Source organism: Camelina sativa, chromosome 12 (genome assembly GCF_030686135.1).
Source record: "Camelina sativa cultivar CO46 ecotype springtype chromosome 12, ASM3068613v1".
Classification (NCBI taxonomy): Eukaryota; Viridiplantae; Streptophyta; class Magnoliopsida; order Brassicales; family Brassicaceae; genus Camelina; species Camelina sativa.
This window is the reverse complement of record NC_141891.1, coordinates 32,482,612-32,497,853: the sequence shown is the minus strand read 5'-3', so window position 1 is coordinate 32,497,853 and position 15,242 is coordinate 32,482,612. Positions and strand designations below refer to the sequence as shown.

The 15,242-nt window shown below is 39.9% G+C and overlaps 2 non-coding genes across 2 annotated transcripts; both read right to left on the bottom strand.

Moving 5' to 3' along the window:
• Positions 1 to 3,431: 3,431 nt before the first annotated feature.
• Positions 3,432 to 3,538, bottom strand: LOC147932907 (small nucleolar RNA R71). The gene has a single exon (XR_015576727.1). It is a non-coding gene; the product is annotated as a small nucleolar RNA R71 (small nucleolar RNA).
• An 11,335-nt stretch (positions 3,539 to 14,873) lies between these two features.
• LOC147932906 (small nucleolar RNA R71) lies at positions 14,874 to 14,980 on the bottom strand. The gene has a single exon (XR_015576802.1). It is a non-coding gene; the product is annotated as a small nucleolar RNA R71 (small nucleolar RNA).
• Between the last annotated feature and the right edge of the window lie 262 nt (positions 14,981 to 15,242).

Sequence of the window (15,242 nt, the reverse complement as noted above, 5' to 3'; positions counted from 1 at the left end):
TTCTCCATCCCGGGTTCCATATTCCAAGATTTACCTACATAGATTTCTGATGTTCATATATTTTACCATGTTTTCCCTTAGTATATTCACATCTTTTGCATCTTTTGCTAGCCATTTTCACCATTATTGCATAGCTTTAGGACTAATCATGCATTAGAGTTTAGTTGCATTGCATTTGCATCTTTTCATACATAATCAGGTGATTTTGGAGCTTAAGGAGCATGGAAGCAATGTTGAGAAGAAGTGAAGCAATCATGAAGGAAAAGCAAGAGAGTTAAGGCTGAAGAACCAAGGTCCGGAGTCCAACTCGACCGCACACTCGACCAGACACTCGACCGTGTGCTGAGTAGGACTCGACCGAGTGGAGGATGCACGAGAGAAGCCAGCTCGACCTGCCACTTGACCGAGCACAGGTCGAGTTGACCGAGCCGTTGACTATTTTGTCTTTTAGTATTTTTAGGGCTTCCACTCCCTCTCCTATAAAATGCCTTGTACCTGCAGCCACCAAAAGAGTCCAGCTTTTTAGATATTCTCTAAACCTAGTTTTTACCCTTTTGGGAATTATTCCTTTTGCACTTTTATTTTTCTTAGATCTTGTACTTGTTTTTAAAGAGAAAAGACTAAATTCTTCAATATTGTTGGTTCCATAACTTTCTTAATATTGAGAATTCGAGTTTGATTCTTTCTCCAATATTGTAGATCTTTGTTTTTCTGGGTTTTTAACTTTGTTCATCATGTGTTCTTGTGAGTAGTTCTCTAGGATCTTGAGGATGGGTTAGGCTGGATTGATCTTGTGGCTTGTTTGCTTTGGTCAAGCTTGATTGTTGTAGATCTCTTCTAGGCTAGATGTTCTTGATGTTCATATATTTTACCTTATTTTCCCTTAGTTTATTCACATCTTTTGCATCTTTTGCTATTCAATTTAACCATTATTGCATAGCTTTAGGACCAATCATGCATTAGAGTTTGGTTGCATTGCATTTGCATCTTTTCATGCATAAACAGGTGATTTTGGAGCTTAAGGAGCATGGAAGCAATGGAGAAGAGATGTGAAGCAATCATGAGGAGGAAACAAGGGAGTTAAGGCTGAAGAACCAAGGTCCAGAGTCCAACTCGACCGCACACTCGACCAGACACTCGACCGTGTGCTGAGGAGGACTCGACCGAGTGGAGATTGCACGAGAGAAGCCAGCTCGACCAAGCCACTCGACCGAGCACTGGTCGAGTTAACCGAGCCATTGACTACTTTGACTTTTTGTATTTTTAGGGCTTCCACCTCCTCTTCTATATGAAGCCTTGTACCTGCAGCCACCAAAAAAGCCCAGCTTTTTTTTAGATATTCTCTAAACCTAGTTTTTATCCCTTTTGGGAATTATTCCTTTTGCACTTTTATTTTTCTTAGATTTTGTACTTGAAAAAGACTAAATTCCTCAATATTGTTAGTTTCATAACTTTCTTAATATTGAGAATTTGAGTTTGATCCTTTCATTAATATTGAAGTCTTTGTTTCATCTTTCTGATAGTGCAAGTTTCAATATTTTCTGAGTTTTTGACTTTGTTCATCATGTATTGTTGTGAGTAGTTTCCTTAGGATCTTGAGGATGGGTTAGGCTAGGCTTTGTTTGAGGTTTGTTTGCTTTGGTCAAGCTTGATTGTTGTAGATCTCTTCTAGGGTAGATGTTCTTAATGCTGATCCTATATCTGAGAGGGTAGGATCTGATCTTAAGCTTCTTAGCATCACACCAATGTTTAAGAGGCATAGATAAGGCTAGATCTATAGCTTACCATCTTGCTTGCTAAGAGATTAGAGGTTTTGCTTGGTATGAGACATATTGCTTAATGCCTGCTTGTGTAGATTCTTTACTTTGTGAGAACAAGTCTAGAGATGCATAGGTTTGATTGATTCTTGCCATGAGAGTGGAAGAAGCTTGTCTTAGATTAATGTGTCTAGAGATTGGCTCAAAGCTTTGCTTGAGATTTGTTGGCCAAAGTGTGATAGCCTCATTCATTAGTCTAGCCCATGAATCCCTCCTCAAGGCCTTCTTTGTTTATTGATATATTAGTCTTAATCCTGTTGCTTGCTTGTTGTTTGATTCGTTCTTGTGTTGCTCTGTTTTTCTAGCATTGCTCTGTTTTCCGGATTATTCTAGCTCGACCCTGTACTCGACCTACACTCGGTCGAGTGCTTGCTCGAGTTCATCCCCAGAATTCTTGTTTATGATTTGTGATTGTCCTGTTTCATTCCTGTTTCATTTTAGTTGCATTCATTTAGTTTTCAGTTCATTACCTGTCTTGCTTTAGTTCATTAGTAGTAGTTCCTACTTCTGTTCTTGCTTCATTACTGTTACAATCATTCAGTTTCATTTGCATCTAGTTCTTAGTTCTTGTAGTTTATTTTCTGCATTTTACATTTCCATCTTAGGATTGTTAGTGACAAACAATCTTCACATTTGTCTTAACTTAGATTCATATGCATATCTTAATTGTTCACAAACACTCATTTAGGATTGATACCTCTTATACTGCAACAGCATAAGGGGAATTGAAACACCCATCCATCATTCCATTCATATCTCACCATTGCATACATTCATCATTCACCACCATAAATAAATACTTGTTTCAATTTGGCGCCGTTGCCCATTTGAGTGTGTTTTTGTGACATTTAGGATCCATATTAGTCTAAGATTAACTTCGTTTATACACTTGAATCTTCTGTTGTTGGGTTGAAGTTCCATTTCAGGTACCACTCGACCAGTCACTCGACCATCACTCGACCGAGCAGTGATCGAGCACCTGATCGAGCCAGAAGCCGTGTACATTTGGACACCACTTCCCAGTCGACTTGACCCCCCAGACGAGCCTGAGCTCAATTGTGAACCTGTTCGAGTCTGTACTCGCGTTTGTTGATGCACACAAGGTCTAAGGGGAAAGATAATCTTCAAAGGCCTATTGACAACATACATAGGAAGCCAAAGGGTTTGGGAAATCAGAGAAGAAGGGTAGTTCAAGTTCAGCAAGAGGATTCAGTGATCATGGAGCAACAAGCTAACCATGAGCAGAGACCTAGGCACATTGGTGCTGGAGATGCACCCAACACCCACAACCAAAGGGCTGGAATTGTGCCTCCAACTGTAGCAAACAACAACTTTGAGATCAAGAGTGGATTGATCTCCATGATTCAAGCTAACAAGTTCCATGGGTTGCCAATGGAGGATCCACTAGATCACCTTGATGAGTTTGACAGAATTTGTGGTCTTACAAAGATCAATGGAGTGAGTGAAGATGGATTCAAGTTGAGGCTCTTCCCATTCTCACTTGGAGATAAGGCACACCTTTGGGAGAAGACTCTTCCTACTGGAGCAATAACCACATGGGATGCTTGCAAGAAGGCTTTCTTAGCCAAATTCTTCTCCAATGCAAGGACTGCTAAGTTGAGGAATGAGATTTCTGGGTTTGCCCAAAGAAACAATGAAAGCTTTTGTGAAGCATGGGAGAGGTTCAAAGGATTTCAGACTCAATGTCCTCATCATGGCTTTAGTAATGAGTCACTCTTGAGTACATTGTATAGAGGAGTACTTCCCAAGATAAGGATGTTTCTTGACACAGATTCTAATGGCAACTTCCTCAACAAGAATGTGGAAGAAGGCTGGGAATTAGTTGAGAATCTTGCTCAGTCAGATGGCAACTATAATGAGGACTATGACAGAACCATAAGGAGTTGCTCAACTGATCAAGCGGACAAGTACAAGAAGGACTTGAAGATGGTCAATGAGAAGCTTGACAAGATCCTTCTTAGCCAACAAAAGTCTATTCACTTTATTGGTGAAGAAGAGGTTCCAGCTCAAGAGGGGGAGACTGAATTTGCTGAGTTGTGCTACATGCAAAACCAAGGAGGATTCAAAGGCTACAACCAAGGAGGTTTCAAAAACAACAATCTCTCTTATAGGAGTACCAATGTGGCCAATCCTCAAGACCAAGTCTATCCACCTCAACAGCCTCAACAGCAACAAAACTACATCCCCAAACAACAACATCAAGTGTTCCAGCCTCAGTTGTGTCCCCCACTAGGGTTTTAGACTAACCAAGGCCAAGAACAAGACTTAAGAGCAATGATACAACAATTGTTGATTGGGCAAACACAAGGAAAGATTGAGGCCACCAACAGATTTGATGAGTTGAACAGGAGGATATCAGATGTTTACAGTGACCTCCATGCCAAGTTTGGTGCACTTACTTGCAGGATTGTGACTATGGAGAATCAACTAGCTAATGCCCCAAATAACAAGGGCAAGGCCATCATGCACTCTATAGAATCTGCTCATGCTATCAATCTACGCAGTGGAAGGGTTCTACCAACAAGAGAGGGAGCTTTGCCAGACACTGAGGACAGTGGTGATCAAGAGGGGGAGGGTTTTCAGCAAGAAGAAACTCAGAATGAAAATGCCACCGAACTCGACCCACCACTCGACCACTCACTCGACCGAGTGTGTGATCGAGCAGCCGATCGAGCAGCCTCTGAAGAAAAAACCAAGCCAGTTGCTTCCAAAGACAAAGAAGTTTGGTTCATTCCTCCTCCTTACAAGCCTCCACTACCTTTCTCAGGAAGATTTAAGAAGCAAATGGTTGAGAAATACAAGGCATTGTTTGACAAACAAGTTAGGGAGATTGAGCTTAGAATGCCTCTAATAGATGCATTTATGATGATTCCTCCTTACCAGAAATTCTTGAAAGATGCTGTGATGGAAAGGATCAAAGAAGTTCAAGGGATGGTGATTCTTAGCCAAGAGTGCAGTGCCATCATCACAAAGCAAGTGAATCCTCAAAAGCTAAGGGATCATGGCTCCTTTACTCTACCTTGCTCTATAGGCCCTATAACTTTCAACAGATGCCTATGTGATTTGGGAGCCTCAGTTAGCCTAATGCCTCTATCAGTTGCTAAGCGCCTAGGGTTTACAAGTTATAAGCCATGCAATATATCCTTGATCTTGGCTGATAGATCAATAAGATTACCACATGGTGTTTTGGAGGATCTACCAGTTAGAGTTGGAGAAGTAGAAGTCCCAACAGACTTTGTAGTCTTGGAAATGGATGAAGAACCAAAGGATCCTTTGATACTAGGGAGACCCTTCCAAGCTACAGCAGGAGCAATAATTGATGTGAGACAACGGAAGATTGATCTTAACTTGGTAGAGGATTTCAAAATGATATTTGACATTGTGGAGGCTATGAAGAAACCAACCATTGGAGGGCAAGTCTTTTGGACTGAAGAGATGGACAAACTATCAAAGGAATTGATAGAGGAACTAGCAGAACAAGATCACCTTAGAACTGTTTTAACCAAAAGTGGGGAGGAAGGATTCCTTCATCAAGAAACCAAGGCTTATGAGGAGATATTGGACTCCTGTAGAAAATCAGACCACCCAGAGGTTTTTGAGGGATTACCAGCACAAAGAGAGGAAGTCTGGTCAGTTCAAATAGCAACTTTGGATAGCTCGACCATCAACTCGAGCATATACTCGACCGAGCACCAGAGCCACTCGACCGAGTGCACCACCGAGTCCTACACAAATGATTGGTCCGAACTAAAGGCACCAAAAGTAGAGCTCAAACCTCTCTCATATGGGCTAAGGTACGTTTTTCTAGGTAAGAACTCTACTTATCCTGTGATAGTAAATGCTAAGTTGAGTGAAAATGAACTTGAATTGCTAGTTGTAGAGCTAAGGAAGTATAGGAAAGCAATTGGTTATACTTTGGATGACATTCAAGGCCTTTCACCTAGTCTTTGCATGCATAGAATCCATCTTGAAAATGAATCCTACTCTAGTATTGAACCTCAAAGAAGGTTAAACCCCAACTTAAAGGAAGTAGTTAAAAAAGAAATCCTTAAGTTGCTTGATGCTGGTGTAATCTATCCTATCTCTGATAGTACTTGGGTTTCACCAGTTCATTGTGTCCCAAAAAAGGGAGGAATAACTGTGGTAAAGAATGATCAAAATGAATTAATTCCCACTAGAACCATTACAGGGCATAGAATGTGCATTGACTATAGAAAGCTTACTTCAGCCACTAGGAAAGATCACTTTCCTCTTCCTTTCATTGATCAAATGATGGAAAGATTAGCTAATCACACTCACTACTGTTTCTTGGATGGATATTCTGGATTTTTCCAAATTCCTATTCATCCCAATGATCAAGAGAAGACAACATTCACATGTCCATATGGTACTTTTGCTTATAGAAGGATGCCATTTGGATTATGTAATGCTCCAGCAACTTTTCAAAGATGCATATTGTCTATCTTCTCTGATCTCATTAAGGATGTTGTGGAAGTTTTTATGGATGATTTCTCTGTCTATGGAGACTCCTTTCCTTCTTGTCTTGCTAATTTATGCAGGGTTCTAAAGAGATGTGAGGAGACAAATCTTGTTTTGAACTGGGAAAAGTGTCACTTCATGGTTGAAGAAGGGATAGTTCTTGGCCATAAGATTTCAGAAAAGGGGATTGACGTTGATAAGGCAAAGATTGAGGTCATGGTTCAACTCCAACCTCCAAAAACAGTCAAGGACATAAGAAGCTTTCTTGGGCCTGCTGGGTTTTATAGGAGATTCATCAAGGATTTCTCAAAGATAGCTAGGCCATTGACAAGGTTGCTATGTAAGGAGACTGAGTTCAACTTTGATGAGGATTGCTTGAAGGCTTTCAAGGAGATCAAAACTGCTTTGATTTCAGCTCCAATAGTCCAAGCTCCAAACTGGGATCTTCCATTTGAGATTATGTGTGATGCTTCAAACTTTGCAGTAGGAGCAGTCCTAGGTCAGAAAAAAGATAAGAGGCTGCATGTGATTCACTATGCAAGTAGAACCTTGGATGAAACTCAAGGAAGATATTCAACAACAGAGAAAGAGCTCTTAGCAGTGGTATTTGCCTTTGAAAAGTTCAGAAGCTACTTAGTAGGGTCCAAGGTGATTGTGTACACTAATCATGCTGCTTTGAGGCACATCTACTCAAAGAAGGATACAAAACCAAGGTTGTTGAGATGGATTTTGCTTCTCCAAGAGTTTGACATGGAAATAGTTGATAAAAAAGGGATAGAGATATGGAGTAGCTGATCACTTGTCTAGGATGAGGATAGAAGAGGAGATTCCAATTGATGATTCAATGCCTGAGGAGAAACTGATGCTGATTGGGTCAACACGGCTCCCCACTCGACCCCCTACTCGAGCAAGCACTCGACCGAGTATGTTTGGGAGCCCGATCGAGCAGGACAAGATGGAGGAGTTGATGGCACTTGAGAGTGAGGATCTGCCTTGGTATGCTGATATAGTCAATTACAAGGTGTGTGAAGAAGTCCCAGCAGACATGGACTCTTATAGGAAGAAGAAACTCCTCAAGGACATCAATGGATACTATTGGGATGAACCTTACTTATACAAGAAGGGATCAGATGGATTGTTTAGGAGGTGCATAGCAGAGAATGAGGTTGAAGGAGTGTTAGGACATTGCCATGGTTCTGCTTATGGAGGCCATTTTGCAACTTTCAAGACAGCCTAAAAAGTCTTACAAGCTGGCCTATGGTGGCCTACATTGTTCAAGGACACTCACAAGTTCATCACAAAATGTGATGCTTGCCAAAGGATGGGGAATATCACAAGAAGAAATGAGATGCCTCAAAATCCAATTCTTGAAGTTGAGATATTTGATGTGTGGGGGATTGATTTCATGGGACCCTTTAATCCACCTTCAAATGGGAATGCCTACATCTTAGTAGCAGTGGACTATGTCTCCAAATGGGTGGAAGCCATTGCTAGCCCCACTAATGATCACAAGGTAGTTCTTAAACTTTTCAAGAACATAATCTTTCCAAGGTATGGAATCCCAAGAGTTGTGATAAGTGATGGAGGATCACACTTCATCAATAAGATCTTTGAAGGAATGCTAAGGAAGTATAGAGTTAAGCACAAGGTGTCTACAGCCTATTACCCTCAGACAAATGGGCAAGTTGAGGTGTCAAACAAACAGATCAAGGCCATTCTATCAAGAATAGTAGGAGCAACAAGGAAGGATTGGTCTAGTAAACTTGATGAAACACTTTGGCTTATAGAACAGCCTTCAAAACACCCATAGGAAGAACCCCATTCCAGCTTGTGTATGGAAAGTCTTGTCACCTTCCAGTTGAGGTTGAATACAAGGCTCTATGGGCAATCAAACTTCTGAACCTGGATCTTGAAACAGCACAAGCTAAGAGAAGCCTTGACTTGCATGAACTTGAGGAGATCAGATTGGAGGCTTATGAAAACTCCAAAATCTACAAGGAGAGGACTAAGGCTTTCCATGATAAGAGGATTCTCATTAAGGACCTTAGGCCTGGAGACCAAGCCTTGCTTTACAATTCAAAACTCAAGTTATTCCCTGGGAAGTTGAAAAGTAGATGGGGAGGTCCTTTTGAAATAAAAGAGATTTTACCATATGGAGCTGTCACACTTCTCAACAAGGATGGTAGTGAGTTCACAGTTAATGGTCAAAGGTTTAAGAAGTATTTGGGAGAAAAGGAGACACATGAGAAGTGCTCAATACTTCTCATAGATGCTCCTCAAGCTTGAAGAGCCATAAAAGTCAAGCTTAGTGACTCTAAACAAGCTCACTAGGGAGGAAATCCCTAAGGTATCTCTGTATATATTGCTTAGGATTTTGGTATTTTGATTTTTGCTTTAGTATTTTCATGGTCAGGGAAGCAAGGGAGCCTGAATAGAAGAGGAAGGGACAGCTAATGGACACTCGCGGTCCAGCTCGACCCCCCCCCCACTCGGACACGTACTCGACCGAGTGCCGGTCGATCTCCATCGTCGAGCTGCCCCAAAGCCCATCTCCAAGTCACCAACAAGACCCCAACTACTCCTATGACAGCATACAGATGGATGTGGACAACTTCTTCCACAACCCCTAAGGTACCACTATCACCTTCACTTGTAAATATCATTGCATTTCATATTATGTTTTGTTTTGTTTTTAGTCTTGAATCCTCTTACAAATTTCTTTCACACAGAGGACTGTGTGATTTAAGTTTGGGGGAGGATTTGAGATAGCATTTGACATTGTGTTTTGTGTTCTTATTTCAAATTTTTATCATCATCATGTTAGCACTTGCATAAGCATCTAAGGCATAAAAAACCATAAAAATTTGAAAAATTTTGAAAAAAAAATCTTCAATAAAAAGAGTGTTCATGTAGTTTGCATTGCATATTAGGATCTTGTTTAGCATGTTTCATGTAGAATTGTATAATATTTGCATTAGGGATCTATGATGAGTATTTCCTTGTTAGCTAGCTTATTCACTAGACTAGGATCAATGCCCAAGTTATTAGTACTTTGATGCTAGTTGAGTAGTTAGAATCATAAGATTGAACCAAGCCTTGAATTCTTGCATTGCATTTGGTCTAAATTGAAGCATGTTGAGATTTGAAACCATTTCCTATTTATAAGAACCTAATATTGACTTTTAATTATCAATGTGTGCATTGTTTTAAACTCATGGATACCATATACATACTTGGATCATCTTTCTCCTTTTTACCACTCTTGTTGATCCAAGTAGCTGATTAAATCATTAAGATCAGTTCCCCTACCTCTAAACCAAACCTTCTTTCAAGCCTTGTTGATTCTTGAGTGTGTGAGGCCTATTTTTGGGATTGAGCTTGGTAGAAAGTGTTAGGTTTGAACTGACAAGAGTAAGACCTTGTGTAGTTCTAGTTTGCATTTTTCAAGTTAGATAAGACTATGTGGTTCACTTGTTGGGTTTGGGACTTGGCTTTTATAAAAAGAAATGAAAGAAAAGAGAAAGAAGGGTAGAGTCTTTAAGAGGAGATTGTGTTTAAGCAAAAGTCTAGTGAAAGGATGGGAAGTAAAATGTTGTTTAAGATGGTTCTAGTTAAGGAAAAGAAAAGAAAGAAAAGAAAAGTTTAGCAAAATGCTTATATGTCTTAAGAATAAGAAGAAAAGAGAACCATAGCAAATAAGTAAGAATCCCCCATCCCACTAGAAAGATCCAATAAGAAAACATCTCCTAAGACTTGAAAACCAAAAGAGAAAAAGGGTTAAAGAGAAAAGAAGAAGTAAAGGGTAGCACTAGAATCATTTGGGTTTAGATTGCTAGGATAAACACTTTGGGTGCCTTTAGGTAGACAAGGTTTTATTCTTGTATGTGTCTAGGTGTTCTTACCTTTAGCATTCTTCTAAAGCTCAATCCATTTTCATGAGAGAATCTTGATATTGACAAGCCCCACTCTAAAAGAGACCATCATTGTCTCAAAACCCTTTATTACCAAGCCAAATGAGTTTAAGCATTGCATAGAATTGATTCATGTTCTTGTTTAATGAATGTTAAAGGAAATGGTTGATTTGAATGCATGTGGATATCTAAGGCTCAAATCAATAAAGGTTGTGAAATGCTTGTCTAAAGTCTTTAATTCCAGCTCATTCAACTTGCATCATAGTATTAGTAACTTGGACATTGATCCTAGATGGTCTTTTTGCAAGCTATAGGAGCTGAGATCCCATTTTTAAACATCACTTACCTTCTTATGTCTTGCTTATTTGCTTGAGGGCAAGCAAAGACTAAGTTTAGAGGTGTTGATGTTCATATATTTTACCTTGTTTTCCCTTAGTTTATTCACATCTTTTGCATCTTTTGCTATCCATTCTAACCATTATTGCATAGCTTTAGGACCAATCATGCATTAGAGTTTGGTTGCATTGCATTTGCATCTTTTCATGCATAAACAGGTGATTTTGGAGCTTAAGGAGCATGGAAGCAATGGAGAAGAGATGTGAAGCAATCATGAGGAGGAAACAAGAGAGTTAAGGCTGAAGAACCAAGGTCTAGAGTCCAACTCGACCGCACACTCGACCAGACACTCGACCGTGTGCTGAGGAGGACTCGACCGAGTGGAGATTGCACGAGAGAAGCCAGCTCGACCAAGCCACTCGACCGAGCACTGGTCGAGTTAACCGAGCCGTTGACTACTTTGACTTTTTGTATTTTTAGGGCTTCCACCTCCTCTCCTATATGAAGCCTTGTACCTGCAGCCACCAAAGAAGCCCAGCTTTTTTTTAGATATTCTCTAAACCTAGTTTTTACCCCTTTTGGGAATTATTTCTTTTGCACTTTTATTTTTCTTAGATTTTGTACTTGTAAAAGACTAAATTTCTCAATATTGTTAGTTTCATAACTTTCTTAATATTGAGAATTTGAGTTTGATCCTTTCATTAATATTGAAGATCTTTGTTTCATCTTTCTGATAATACAAGTTTCAATATTTTCTGGGTTTTTAACTTTGTTCATCATGTATTGTTGTGAGTAGTTTCCTTAGGATCTTGAGGATGGGTTAGGCTAGGCTTTGTTTGAGGTTTGTTTGCTTTGGTCAAGCTTGATTGTTGTAGATCTCTTCTAGGGTAGATGTTCTTAATGCTGATCCTATATCTGAGAGGGTAGGATCTGATCTTAAGCTTCTTAGCATCACACCAATGTTTAAGAGGCATAGATAAGGCTAAATCTAGAGCTTACCATCTTGCTTGCTAAGAGATTAGAGGTTTTGTTTGGTATGAGACATATTGCTTAATGCCTGCTTGTGTTGATTCTTTACTTTGTGAGAACAAGTCTAGATGTAACAACCCGTCCCGTGGACCCTGCTAGCCTCACTGCTAGCCCGCTAGCCTCACTGCTAGCCGCCCAAACGGACCCCAAGCTGGCCCTGCAGGGCATCGATCCTAACCCATCACTGTGGAAATCCACATCCACCAGTAGGTTATTGGTGCACCAGACATTCCTCGAACCCTGGTCCCCACCCTTTAACAACCTTCCCACAGACAAGTTGCCACCAATTGATCTGCAGCTCATTAACTTTGTAGTTAGAGAGCATTTAAGGAAGGATTAGCATGCAAATGTTAATAACTCGTGTTAGGCTAAAATTGTAGAAATTTTTTTCTTAAAGAAGCAAATAGGTCCAAATAATAACACATGGCTGCCTGCATAGTTTTGATTAATTACTTTCCCAATCATATCCGGCGCCAATAAATTACTACTTTCTTTTTTGTGTCAGTGTAAGAATTCCACGTGGCACCAACTCAATTTATTGAATTCCAAAAACTTTCGAATTCAATTCTTTCAGGCAGAGCCCCCTTTGTTTGATTTAACCGTGATATTTAAAAGTTTGTATATATTTTAATATTTCTTGGGAATATTAAAGTTTTCTTAGGTCATATATAATAAATGAACTAGGTTCAGGTTCTATGTTCTCACGGTGAATGATGATGAATCATACGGATGCTTTGCGAATGCATAGGTTTGATTGATTCTTACCATGAGAGTGGAAGAAGCTTGTTTTAGATTAATGTGTCTAGAGATTGGCTCAAAGCTTTGCTTGAGATTTGTTGGCCAAAGTGTGATAGCCTAATTCATTAGTCTAGCCCATGAATCCCTCCTCAAGGCCTTCTTTGTTTATTGATATCTTAGTCTTAATCCTGTTGCTTGCGTGTTGTTTGATTCGTTCTTGTGTTGCTCTGTTTTTCTAGCATTGCTCTGTTTTCCGGATTATTCTAGCTCGACCCTGTACTCGACCTACACTCGGTCGAGTGCTTGCTCGAGTTCATCCCCAGAATTCTTGTTTATGATTTGTGATTGTCCTGTTTCATTCCTGTTTCATTTTAGTTGCATTCATTTAGTTTTCAGTTCATTACCTGTTACTTAGTAGTAGTTCCTACTTCTGTTCGTAGTAGTTCATTAGTAGTAGTTCCTACTTCTGTTCTTGCTTCATTACTGTTACAATCATTCAGTTTCATTTGCATCTAGTTCTTAGTTCTTGTAGTTTATTTTCTGCATTTTACATTTCCATCTTAGGATTGTTAGTGACAAACATTCTTCACATTTGTCTTAACTTAGATTCATATGCATATCTTAATTGTTCACAAACACTCATTTAGGATTGATACCTCTTATACTGCAACAGCATAAGGGGAATTGAAACACCCATCCATCATTCCATTCATATCTCACCATTGCATACATTCATCATTCACCACCATAAATAAATACTTGTTTCAGTTCTTAATGCTGATCCTATATCTGAGAAGGTAGGGTTTGATTTCAAGCATCTTAGCATCACACCAATGTTTAAGAAGCATAGATAAGGCTAGATCTAGAGCTTACCATTAGGCTTGCTAAGAGATTAGAGGTCTTGTTTGGTTTGAGATGTATTGCTTAATGCCTGCTTGTGTAGATTCTTTACTTTGTGAGAACAAGTCTAGAGATGCATAGGTTTGATTGTTTCTTGCCATGAGAGTGGAGGAAACTTGTCTTAGATTTATATGTCTAGAGATTAGCTCAAAGTTTGCTTGAGATTTGTTGACCAAGTTAGATAACCACAATGATTAGTTCAGCCCATGAATCCCTCCTCAAGGCCTTCTTTGTTTATTGATTTTTAAGTCTTAATCATGTTGCTTGCTTGTTGTTTGATTCGTTTTTGCATTGCTCTATTTTATTGTGTTGCTCTGTTTTTGCGTTTAGTCCAGCTCGACCCTGCACTCGATCTTTACTCGATCGAGTGCTTGCTCGAGTTCTTCCCCAGAACTTTGGTTTATGATTTGTAGTTTTCCTGTCTTATCTCTAGTCTCATTCTATTTGCATTTCTGTTGCATTTACTTATTGCATGTTCATTATTGTCTTGCATTGGTTCATTATTGTACTTTCTATTTCTGTTCTAGCTTCATATTAGTCATAATCATTCTGTTATATTTATATTTAGCATCTAGTTCTTGTAGTTTACTTTCTGCATTTTGCATTTTCATCATAGGATTGTTAGTGACAAACAACCCTTACATTTGGCTTGACTTAGTATCATATGCATGTCTTGATTGTTCACAAACACTCAGATAGGATTGACACCTCTTATACTGCAACTGCATAAGGGGAATTGAAACACCTTACCATCCATTCATTCATATCTCACCATTGCATACATTCATCATCATTCACCACCCAAATAAAAACCTTGTTTCAATTTGGCGCCATTGCCCATTTGAGTGTGTTTTTGTGACATTTAGGATCCATATTAGTCTAAGATTAAGTTCGTTTATACACTTGTGAAGTTGCTGGATTCGAATCTTCTGTTGCTGGGTTGTCTTGAGTTTCAGGTACCCACTCGACCAACCACTCGACCACCACTTGACCGAGCAGTGATCGAGCACCTGATCGAGTCAGAAGCCGTCTCTATTTGGACACCACTTCCCAGTCGCCTTGACCGCCTACACGAGCCTGAGCTCAACTGTGTACCTGTTTGAGTCTGTACTCGTGTCTCTTGATGCACACAAGGTCAAAGGGGAAAGACAATCTTCAAAAGCCTCTTGACAACATCCATAGGAAGCAAAAAGGTTTGGGAAATCAGAGAAGGAGAGTAGTTCAACAACAGCAAGAGGTTCCAATCATAATGGAGCAACAAGATCCAGTTCCAAGACCAAGGAACATTGGTGCTGGAGATGCACCCAACACACACAACCAAAGAGCTGGTATTGTGCCTCCCACAGTGCCAAACAACAACTTTGAGATCAAGAGTGGATTGATCTCCATGATTCAAGCCAACAAGTTCCATGGGTTGCCAATGGAGGATCCAGTAGATCACCTTGATGAGTTTGACAGAATCTGTGGTCTTACCAAGATTAATGGAGTGAGTGAGGATGGATTCAAGTTGAGGCTCTTCCCATTTTCACTTGGAGATAAGGCTCACCTATGGGAGAAGACACTTCCTACTGGAGCAATAACCACATGGGATGCTTGCAAAAAGGCTGTCTTGGCAAAATTCTTCTCAAATGCAAGGACTGCTAGATTGAGGAATGAAATTTCTGGGTTTTCTCAAAGAAACAATGAAAGCTTTAGTGAAGCTTGGGAGAGGTTCAAAGGATTTCAAACTCAGTGTCCTCACCATGGCTTCAGCAATGAGTCTCTCTTGAGTACATTGTATAGAGGAGTGCTTCCCAAGATCAGGATGCTTCTTGACACAGCCTCTAATGGAAACTTCCTCAACAAGAATGTGGAAGAAGGCTGGGAGTTAGTTGAGAACCTTGCTCAGTCAGATGGCAACGATAATGAGGATTATGACAGAACCATAAGGTCATCATCAACTGATCAAGAGGACAAGTATAAGAAGGACTTGAAGATGGTCAATGAGAAGCTTGACAAGATCCTTCTTAGC